The sequence below is a fragment of the Aegilops tauschii genome, chromosome 5 (assembly GCF_002575655.3).
Source record: "Aegilops tauschii subsp. strangulata cultivar AL8/78 chromosome 5, Aet v6.0, whole genome shotgun sequence".
Classification (NCBI taxonomy): Eukaryota; Viridiplantae; Streptophyta; class Magnoliopsida; order Poales; family Poaceae; genus Aegilops; species Aegilops tauschii.
In genome coordinates this window covers 118,143,086-118,152,682 of record NC_053039.3, presented here as the reverse complement: position 1 = coordinate 118,152,682, position 9,597 = coordinate 118,143,086, and the positions used below count along the sequence as shown (strand labels likewise).

At 44.1% G+C, this 9,597-nt stretch overlaps 1 long non-coding RNA gene across 1 annotated transcript; it reads right to left on the bottom strand.

Annotated features, from left to right (window-relative positions):
• Positions 1-7,512: 7,512 nt before the first annotated feature.
• LOC120963878 (uncharacterized) lies at positions 7,513-8,949 on the bottom strand. The gene is made up of 3 exons (XR_005755577.1): positions 8,823-8,949; positions 8,160-8,259; positions 7,513-8,066 (listed from the first exon to the last, which is right to left on the bottom strand). It is a non-coding gene; the product is annotated as an uncharacterized lncRNA (long non-coding RNA).
• Between the last annotated feature and the right edge of the window lie 648 nt (positions 8,950-9,597).

Sequence of the window (9,597 nt, the reverse complement as noted above, 5' to 3'; positions counted from 1 at the left end):
GGAACTTCTTGGCATTAAAGAAAAGTGATAATTTCTTTGTTAGCTCCATACAAAAAAAAATTCTACATATAATTGCTCACATCTCTAAATGTCTCCATTTCTTGTGCTTTTCCTAGCTGAAATTCCTTGTGATTTTTTTTCTTGTGCTTTACGGCTAGCTGAAATTGTTAGTACATCTTTCTAGAACAAGGAACAAATCATCAACATCATGAATGGTAAGGGGAATTGAACCCATAGGTGCAAATTTATCTAGGGAAACTATTTCATAGCAACAAAATTATTTGCACAGACCACAATACATTTATTCTTGACATCAATGATGTTCAGACAATCAAAGATAGTACATGAGGCTAAAGAAAACAAAAATGTCTTGTTGCTACAAATCGTCAATGTATCATCTTGGCTCGTCCTTTGTCTTTACAAAGCTACTCCTACTATCCGTTGGAGGAAAGTAGTAGTATGACCTTGACGATGGGGCGACAAAGGCCATGTTTCTCCTATTGAGTGCCTCGGAGGATGGAGAGGTACATGAGAACAACAATGTAAGGGGAGTAGATACCAACGTTTTTGACAAGGGCTCCTCCATCCAAGCAGGTGGTGCAAAAGAGAAGACCCATGGGCATGTCGATTCTAAGGATCGGCTTTACACATGAGAGAAGGGGATGCTCTTCGGAGGAGAAGCTAACCAACAGGGTGGAGGAGCAATGGACGATGGTCGTGACATTCTCGCAGATGCCATGTGCTCTTCCCAGTGCTAGCATGGTGGGGGAGGAGGTAGCCGGTGGGATGGAGGAGGCGTGGACGACAAAAGTGGCATTCCCCTTGTTTTCAGGGTGGAGGAGGATGGAGCCAGTGGGATGGAGTAGGCGCGAATGGCAGAGGCAACTGCAACACCGTTCTTGTAGACCTATGCTCCTAGATGTGTGGATTTTCCATACTCCCATGTAGCTACACCTTCTATCTAGGCGATCATGTTTGCATCAAGATCCATGATATCTTTGTGTAGAAATTTCTCTTTTTTATTTCTTCCAAGCAAGAGAACATTTGACCTTGAAACTTTGCAGGTCAAGTATGCACAAGTGCCACTCTGTGCGTAAAATGTTTTCGATTCTTTGATGAAACATAAAAATTTCAAATTACACATTTTGGATAAGTTGCTTCACTTTAAAATATTTTTGTTGCAAAAAAAATTCTAAAAGCATTTCCACACATGATAGTACTTGTGTGATGCTGAACTGCAAAGTTTGGAATTCAAATGTTCTTTTATTTGGGAGAAACAAAAAACAGAAGTTTCCCCGCATGAACTTCGATGCAAAATGGACGGTGAGGATAGAAAGTGTAGTTGTATGGTAGTGAAATCACAACTTCCCCCTCCTAGACGTAGGCCGCAACAACCCCGAACAAATCACACACGTAAGCCTGATACACATGCCACAACACGCAAAAACATTGTCTTGTCCATGAGGTGTGGAGCCCACAACGAGGCCAGACCTCAGAGCGCTCACAACTGCCTATTCCCAGGGACCTAAGCTTAGGGCATCTCTAACGTTGTGCGTGAAACCACCCATAAACATTCGGACCACGCATTCCGTACACTTTATACCCTCAAACACTGTCCATCAAACGTCCACAGACAGGTTCATGTGTCCAAATTCTCGCAAGCAAAAGACAAACCTGGAGAAGGTTTGTGTGCGTCTGGACCTCCGCCACATCGGCGTCTGACACCCCGGATCCACACAAAACCATCCCTCTCTTCCTATTTCAACCGATGTTGTGCTCTCTGTGCCGCATACATAGGTTCAGGGTGGACATGACCAGGCACATGTCTGCCGGACAGTGCGGTATTCACACCGGTGCCTGCACCATCCTGCCGTTGCACTGCGTGTGCTCGCTCTCTGGGATGCGTTAATACCAGCTCAGAGCAACAAGACCGGATGGGGTGATGGGATGGATTCCTACCGCATTGAAGCTGGCTGCCCATTCATTTGCCTGCATGGAATTGAACAGGCACCAAACACACTCTGGTCGCCCGCTTTCAAGCCAACGCTTGGCCCGGTCGGCCGATATATAAGCACGGCCATGCACAGGAAAAACCGCACCACCTCTATTTCCCTTACTCCCCCTTTCATGACCACCGGTGCACCTACACTTCTATTTGCCTTTTGCCACAATAACCATCGATGTAATGACCGTGAGTGGCATATCATGGTGTAAGCACATCTCATTGTGGCGCCGACACAAGATCACGAGCATTGCCCACAACTGGCAGGTCCGGTGCACGGAACGCATAGAGGCAGGTTTGCCTTCGAGCTCAGTGGAGGAGAGCTTGGACGACGATGGTCATACAATGAAGGAGGCATCCGACAACAAGCCTGTGCCCACACCCATGCCTGCACCAATCGTGGGCGCGGGCGTACATTGATGCGGTCATGGCGGAGGAGGCTCACCAGGAGCATGAGACGTCGCTGGTCTCCGCGTTCTTGATGCTGCGGGAGGAAGAATGATACAATCCGTAACTCCTCAAGCAGCACCAGCTTGTGGAGGTTGTTGCTACCTTGGTCATGGAGGATCCGGGCTTCGTCAATGAGCAGTGGGCGCTCTATGAGTCGATGCACAGCCCCCGCACCATCTGTTGCGAGCATTGGTAGACAGAGCGCGACCTCTTATTCGAGCAGATTGCGACGGAGGCACAAACGAAGGCGACACATGCAATCAGGAACAGAACACCGCCAACGCCGGCAGCTCCACATCGTCGAGCCGGGCCACCAATGACCATGAGGCCGGACCATTCACATAGACGTCGATCTCACCTCCACCAGCGACGTCCGCGGCGAGAGGGCGGAGTCCGGCGAGGAGTAAAACATAGGGGAAGGACGTGACCACCTTCGATGGAGAGCAAGATACGGGACACAGATGTGCCCACGACCGTCGAATAGTAGAATAAGGTTGATGACTTTAACTATGTATAAAATAATCCTACATTGATGAAAAAAACATGTACGCTTTTTGATGTGTCCGGTTGGATGACCGGCTCGGCTAGTGTTGTCTATGAACACGTCCGAACATGCCTGTAAACGTTTTGTGTGTCTGTTTTGATGGATGACGGTTTAGCGAGGATGATGTCATATTGACTTCCTTTTTCACATGGAAAAGCTCTTCCATTAAACAGCATGCCGAACAATGTCATCAGCAACCAGGTCCTGGGCAAAGGTAGGAGCACCGCGATTCCCGACCTGGTCAGTTTCCTGCTTCCGAACCCCTAGTTAGAAGGTAAACGTTTCCAATTGGCACGCCGGCCGAATGTTCGGCCGGACGCGCGCTACGCGTAGATCCTACGGAACGAGAGGGCCCATGCACCGCTTTTTTCACCTGACCTTATCCTCTCCTCCTCCACTCGTTTTCTTTCCTATCTCTTCTTCGTTCTCCTCCGGTCGGTCTTCTTTCCTCTCCCCTCGCCATGAACGCCACACCACCATGGATTTGGCCTTCAAGCACCTCCGTCCCCTCCGTCCCCTCTCTACCTCCCTGCCGACATGCGTCCTCACCACCACCTCCCGCAAAGCACGCGTTGAGGCGACGACGAGCTGCTCTGCGCTCCCCCCCCCCTCCCCTTTGATCTTGAGGCGACGGCGCTCGCACACCGGTGGCACCATTTTTTTGCAAGACGTCGTGCGGCTATGGCTTTGTTTTTTATTTTTAGCCAGTTGCAACTTTTTGATTTATCGGTTCCAGCTCTTTATTTCGCCGGTTGTAGCAATTTTCATCCACGAGCACCAATCTTTGATTCGTTGGTTCCAACATTTTTTCCCGTCGGTAGTAGCTTTTCGCATCGCTGGTTCCAACTTTTGATTTCGCGGTCGCAACAATCCCACTTTCGACAGTAGCAACTTTTTGATTCATAGGTTGTAGCATTTTTTTCGTGCGGTAGTAGCTTTTTGCTGGAGGAAGGGGATCGATGAAGTTTTTTTTGCTACAACCATGTAGCACAGAAGCTTCAACCATGCGTGCCAGAGCTGCAAGCCGTGGTACACCAGAGCTACAACCGGAGACGCCCATCGCCGGCAAGGCTGCAACCGGCACGAGGCAGTGCTACAACCGGTGTCCAGCGAGCTGCAAGCGACACAACGGCAAGCTTCAAACCTGCTGGGTCACCATGCTGGTGATGGCGACCATGCCTGCGAGGGGAGCTGCAACCATGGTGAGTTGCTGGAACCGTCTTTTATTTTTGCTACGGCCGGCCAAAAATTTTGCTACGTTCCGGCGACGAAGGTCCATGGTTTTGCTGGAACCTACAATTTTTTTTGCTGGAACCGGCTAAAATTTTGCTTCAACTGACTTTTTTCATTTTCTTAGTTGCGGCGAGTGGTGGCGAGCTGCGGTGACGGACGTGGGGGGGCAGTGACCACGCCGGCGGTGGGCAGCACCGGCGAGGGACGGTGTTGCAGTTGACGCTGCGGAGCTACCACGGATGCAACACGGAGGCAAGAGAAAAGGCCGCTACGGTCAACGACCTTTTTGTTGAGAGCGACGACGGCGAGCATCGGCGGTGAACGTGTGCAGCGAGGCAAATGGGCATGGTTCGGCAAGCGCGGGTCATTGGCGGCTGAGGACCATCGGGGGCGCTGGTCTCTTTCCCCTTTTTTCCTCCTTTTATCCTCTGCTTTTTTTTTTCATCAGCGTTTTCTCTAAGGCTGCGTACGGTTTATAAAAGCTATATCATGTGGCCCATGTGGGATCGGCTGAAATTTTCGACCGGCGCGCCGGCGTAGAGTAGCGCCCTAGTTAGAATTAGAATAGAATTAGACAGTAAAAGAAGACAAAGACGGGTACGGCCGGTATCTACTTACGTCTCCAGCAAGTATATCCCTATAGCATTAATAATCAATCAATCAAACCCCTTTGCCCGTGTAACACTAGCAGTTCAGTGCGCCTCTGCAACGACAGACCAGGAGGAGTCGATACATCCGAGCGACAGGAAAAGAGCGAAGCAAACCAAGGAGGAAGGAGCTCGAGGAAAGCAGATGGCCGACGACGAGAACGCTATCCTCGACGGCCTCCTCGCCGTCGCGGAGCCTGACGAGTCTAGCCGGAACAAGTTCATATGCTTGGTGGGTCTCTCCTCTTGGCGTCTTTCATCGCCTGCGTGTTGCTGCTGCTCTTTTACGGCGGCTTCTCGAGCTATTTCAGCACCGCGCTCTCCATCGTCGCGCTCGTCGTGGGCCTTGTGCTCTTAGTGGCATCAACCGCACTTTTCGCCCTTCACGAGAATCTTTGCTTGCAACGGAGGCATGGTAACCCAGATGGACAAAGGCTCGTAGGAGAGTAGATAGGTTCATCCAGTTCGATGTATCCTTTTGGGATTGCGTCGGTTGGCATGACGTATTTGATGGCAATAATAATCCAAACTTGCATCAGCACCATCCACAACAACTCGTGTTTGTCATCATTGGAGGTTAATTAGCAAAGCGTTCTGGTTGTACTAGGTAACCAAGTCATATTCTCTGTTTGCATGTATCTGGATGGAGACTTATACAATACTAGTCTGGTAGGTTAGCAATTACCCTTGAGTTCTAGCTAAGGTTCGTGTCGGTGTGAACTGCCCACGAGTAGTCTATGTCTGAGTTGGGCGTGGGGTCCAATAGTCGGTCCATATATTTGATGGACACGGTGTAATAGTTTATTAATGTAAGACGTTTTTGCAAGCAAGTAGCATAGTTAGAAAAGTGAAAAAGATAAAAGCAGGATCTTAGACTTGATTGCACATTTCGGGCGTCTTATATCCCTTGTGTGTATGCTTTTTTCCCGGCCATAACGGGGTATTACTCTGCCTTTTTTTTTGGCAAGAAAATAGGGATTATTCCATAGTGACAGGTTTACAACCGTCTATTACAAGATCACGAATAAAAGGGGCTGCGTGCTCCAACCAACAGGCGGTGATGCGCTCCTTTCTAACAAATTAACAAGACAGTGTGAAATCATATTTTATGATCTTGATGTTTTCATCGGAACAAACTCCCAAACTACCATCAGCGCTTTGATTTCTTTCATCAGGTGTTGAATAACAGGGTGGCTATAAGGGATAGGATTTAGGTGCAAATATATGGTGGGCTCTTGGGTTTAGAATAGAGATATTATAAATTAGAAATATTTGTTATTATAAATAGCTAAAGGTCTCACGTATTTAATGGTTCGAGTATCAAACAAACTCCGAATACGACAAATTTGAAAGGCAGTCTACCTATAATATAACAAGGCCACACGCAATGTTTCAACCCATTCTGACTTCTTCAAACGCCTGTTATGAAAATAGCTCACTTTCAATACGAAAAGGGGTTTTACATTCGAATGTTATTTAGGTTTGTGCAAACATAATGAAATAATTTGGGTAACTCCCAAATGTCACAATGAGATCGTGTCAGATGGATTGTGGTTAAGTCTCGATCTGAAACGCGGGAGAGCGAAGGGTTTATATATTCACCATTTGCAAAATGGCAAAAATAATCCAAGGTAATTGTTAATTAATGAAATCAAATTTTAATTGGGGAAAAGTTCCGGGGCCTTACACTAGCCTCTCACATACTCTGGCGAGCATATCATATGGATTGTACACTAAAAGAATTTCTACACTAAGATAACTGACTTTAAATAACATATGCAATTATCAAAAAAGCATACACAAGTTCAATTCGCATCTGCGTTCAATTAAAAAATTACTAGCTATTGGGGGCAACAAAGCAATCAAGCATACAGAAAAGCAATTCTCCCATGCACGGGATGTCCGGTGCATGGGGGAGCCGTTTATTTAGTTTGGAGATCTGATGCCATGCAATGCATTGATAGCGTGATACTGCTAGTAGTTGGTTTACATCTCTCTGACCACATGGAAGCACACTGTTCCTGGCTAGGCTCCACCCCCCCATACATTTATTTCCAAGTTAAAATCTATCTTATCTTTTGAATCAAAAGTACAATTTATGACCTGTTTGCATATTTGTGTTTATGATAACGAGAACTTTAATACAAGACCATTTTTGAATATATTTCAACAATTCTAAAATTCAAGCTCTGAAACATGGTGAAATAGTGTAAAATTAATAAGAATCAGTTTGATACACATTGGCACACAATGTAAAATTATAATACGCAACAGAACTCGGTGAGCCATAGTGAAACTGTAAGATTTTCTTTACGAAATAGAATGAAATATTTTTTAAATTTTTTTGCATGGAATTAAAAAAATTGTACGAATCAAGTTTGAAGCATGATGATTTAGTTGTCTATTCTAAAAATATATTCAATATTAGTCTTGTTTTTAAAAATCTTGTCAGAAAAAAATACAATTGTGCTAACAGAATGTAAATCAAACTTTTACTTCAACCTACATTAGGTGTCTATTTATTTGAATGAAACTTAGTGTGCAGACAAAACAGTGATGATGTTAATGGTCCCACACAGCAATAAATGAGGGATGCATGCACGGGAGGTCCCGTGCATGGTAGAAAATCCTCTCTCATCAAGCATACCACTATATATACACTAACATATACAAAATTATCAATCCATACAAAGCATATCAATCAGATTACTAATACTTTAAAAATTACACTAAGCATATCAATAGGATACTTCACTAAAATAATTAGACATTAACTGATTTTAAGTAACATAGCATGACATGGCCAACAAGATTGGTCCTTATCAGACAGCTCACGAATGGCATCCTAATGTAGTCCTCACATGACGGAAGTCTGTCGAAGAGGTGGTCGGTCTCATCATCGTTGATCCTCGTTCTTTGGGAGAAGACGGCATTGTCAAATGGGTCGTCATCATTGTCATCAGTGTTGACAAAGATCATAGAAATCCTGGGTCTTTGTCCTCTCAAGGAGAAAGACATCATTTCACCCCAGTGAGATGATTGTGGGTGATGAAACGATCACATCCTTCTCCTCCCATGTGGGTCATAGTTGGTCCTTTCTTGAGCTCAATAGTGTAGGGCCCCAGGACTCGAAGATCATGCTATTTTCTGTAAGCTAGTTGGATTCCAACCTTACGTTGCATGGGGTGATCTGTGTGACAACAAAACACCATAAATTAATGATAAAAGCACTAAAAGAAAAAAGAATAAATGACATAACTTGTTAGAGAAGAATCTTTGTTACCACTGAACGTACAAAACCCTGTCTGAAATAGACATAGAACAATGAGCCAGTTGTAAAGCTGGTGGCGCAACTTGACTTGCAAACTTGACATGCCATTTTCCTATTACAGAAGAAAGTACAATGGCGTCAAGTTGTTTGTTTACACACATCCATGCATCGCAAGATTAATTTCTAGACTAAAAGTAGCTTGAAGGATTCACTACTCCTAACAAGCTCTAAGTATCAATCCACACTTTTCTACACTAAACATACCAATCAGATTTTACACTAAGCATTTCAATCCACACAAAGCAAATCATCCATGGTGGCAACTATATCAATCAATCATTACATACTAAAAAAATTGTACACAAAAAATTTCTACATAATCAATCGATGGTGGCATATCATCCATGGTGGCAAATCATCCGCGGTAGCAAATCGTATTCTACCACACTAAAAATTCCATGGATTCTACACTAAAAAAATCCATCGGATTCTACACTAAAAATTGAATTCATTCCTATAACATACCCAAAAAAAGTTTTTCCTAGACTATATAAATCAGATTCTACACTAAAAAAATCGGCCTAGACTATATACATAGGATTCTACACTAAATATGTCTTCCTCGGATTCTAGACAAGGGTGGCGCGGGGGCGAGGAAAGGGGCTTTCGTCGAACCTTTCGCGGCGACGAGCGAATAGATCTGACGACGGCGACGCGCGGGGCGAGCTCCGGCGATGGTGACGCGGGGCGAGCTCCGGCGGCGGCGGGTCTACGGGGAGGGAGAGGGGTGAGTGAAGATAGAGTGAGTAGTGTGAGGCTAAGCCTGTCGAGGTACCAGCATGCGAAAGGCAACCCACGCCATAGATATTCGGCCCATGATTATTTTATTTTTATTTTTATTTTTTATTTATGTTTATTTTAAAGTTAGGTTAATTTATGTTTACGTTTATTTATTTTTATTTCCAATTTATTTTATTTTTATACACTAAAATATGACACCATCTAAAAAATTAATGATTTTACACTAAGCATTTCAATGATTATTTTTATATTTCATTTATTTTTATTTCCAATTTATTTTATGGTGGCAATTTATTTCCAATTTATTTTATTTTTATATTTAATTTATGTTTTATTTTAAATTCAGGTTTTGTTTATGTTTCCTTTTATTTTATATTTTATATTTTATTTATGTTCATTCTAAATTTATTTAATATTTTATTTATGTTAATTTTTATTTATGACATGTATATAATTCACACACCACCACTAGTCTAATTACATAAGGTGTGCATATAAGTCACAGGCCACCACTAACTTATGCCTAGTTAGTACTGTTGGTCCCACAAACTTGTGGCGTGTTACAAAAAAAATGTCACCACTAACACTATAAACGTGGTGTACAAATATGCCAACGCCATTCTATTTGGAAAATATAGTGGTTGCGTTG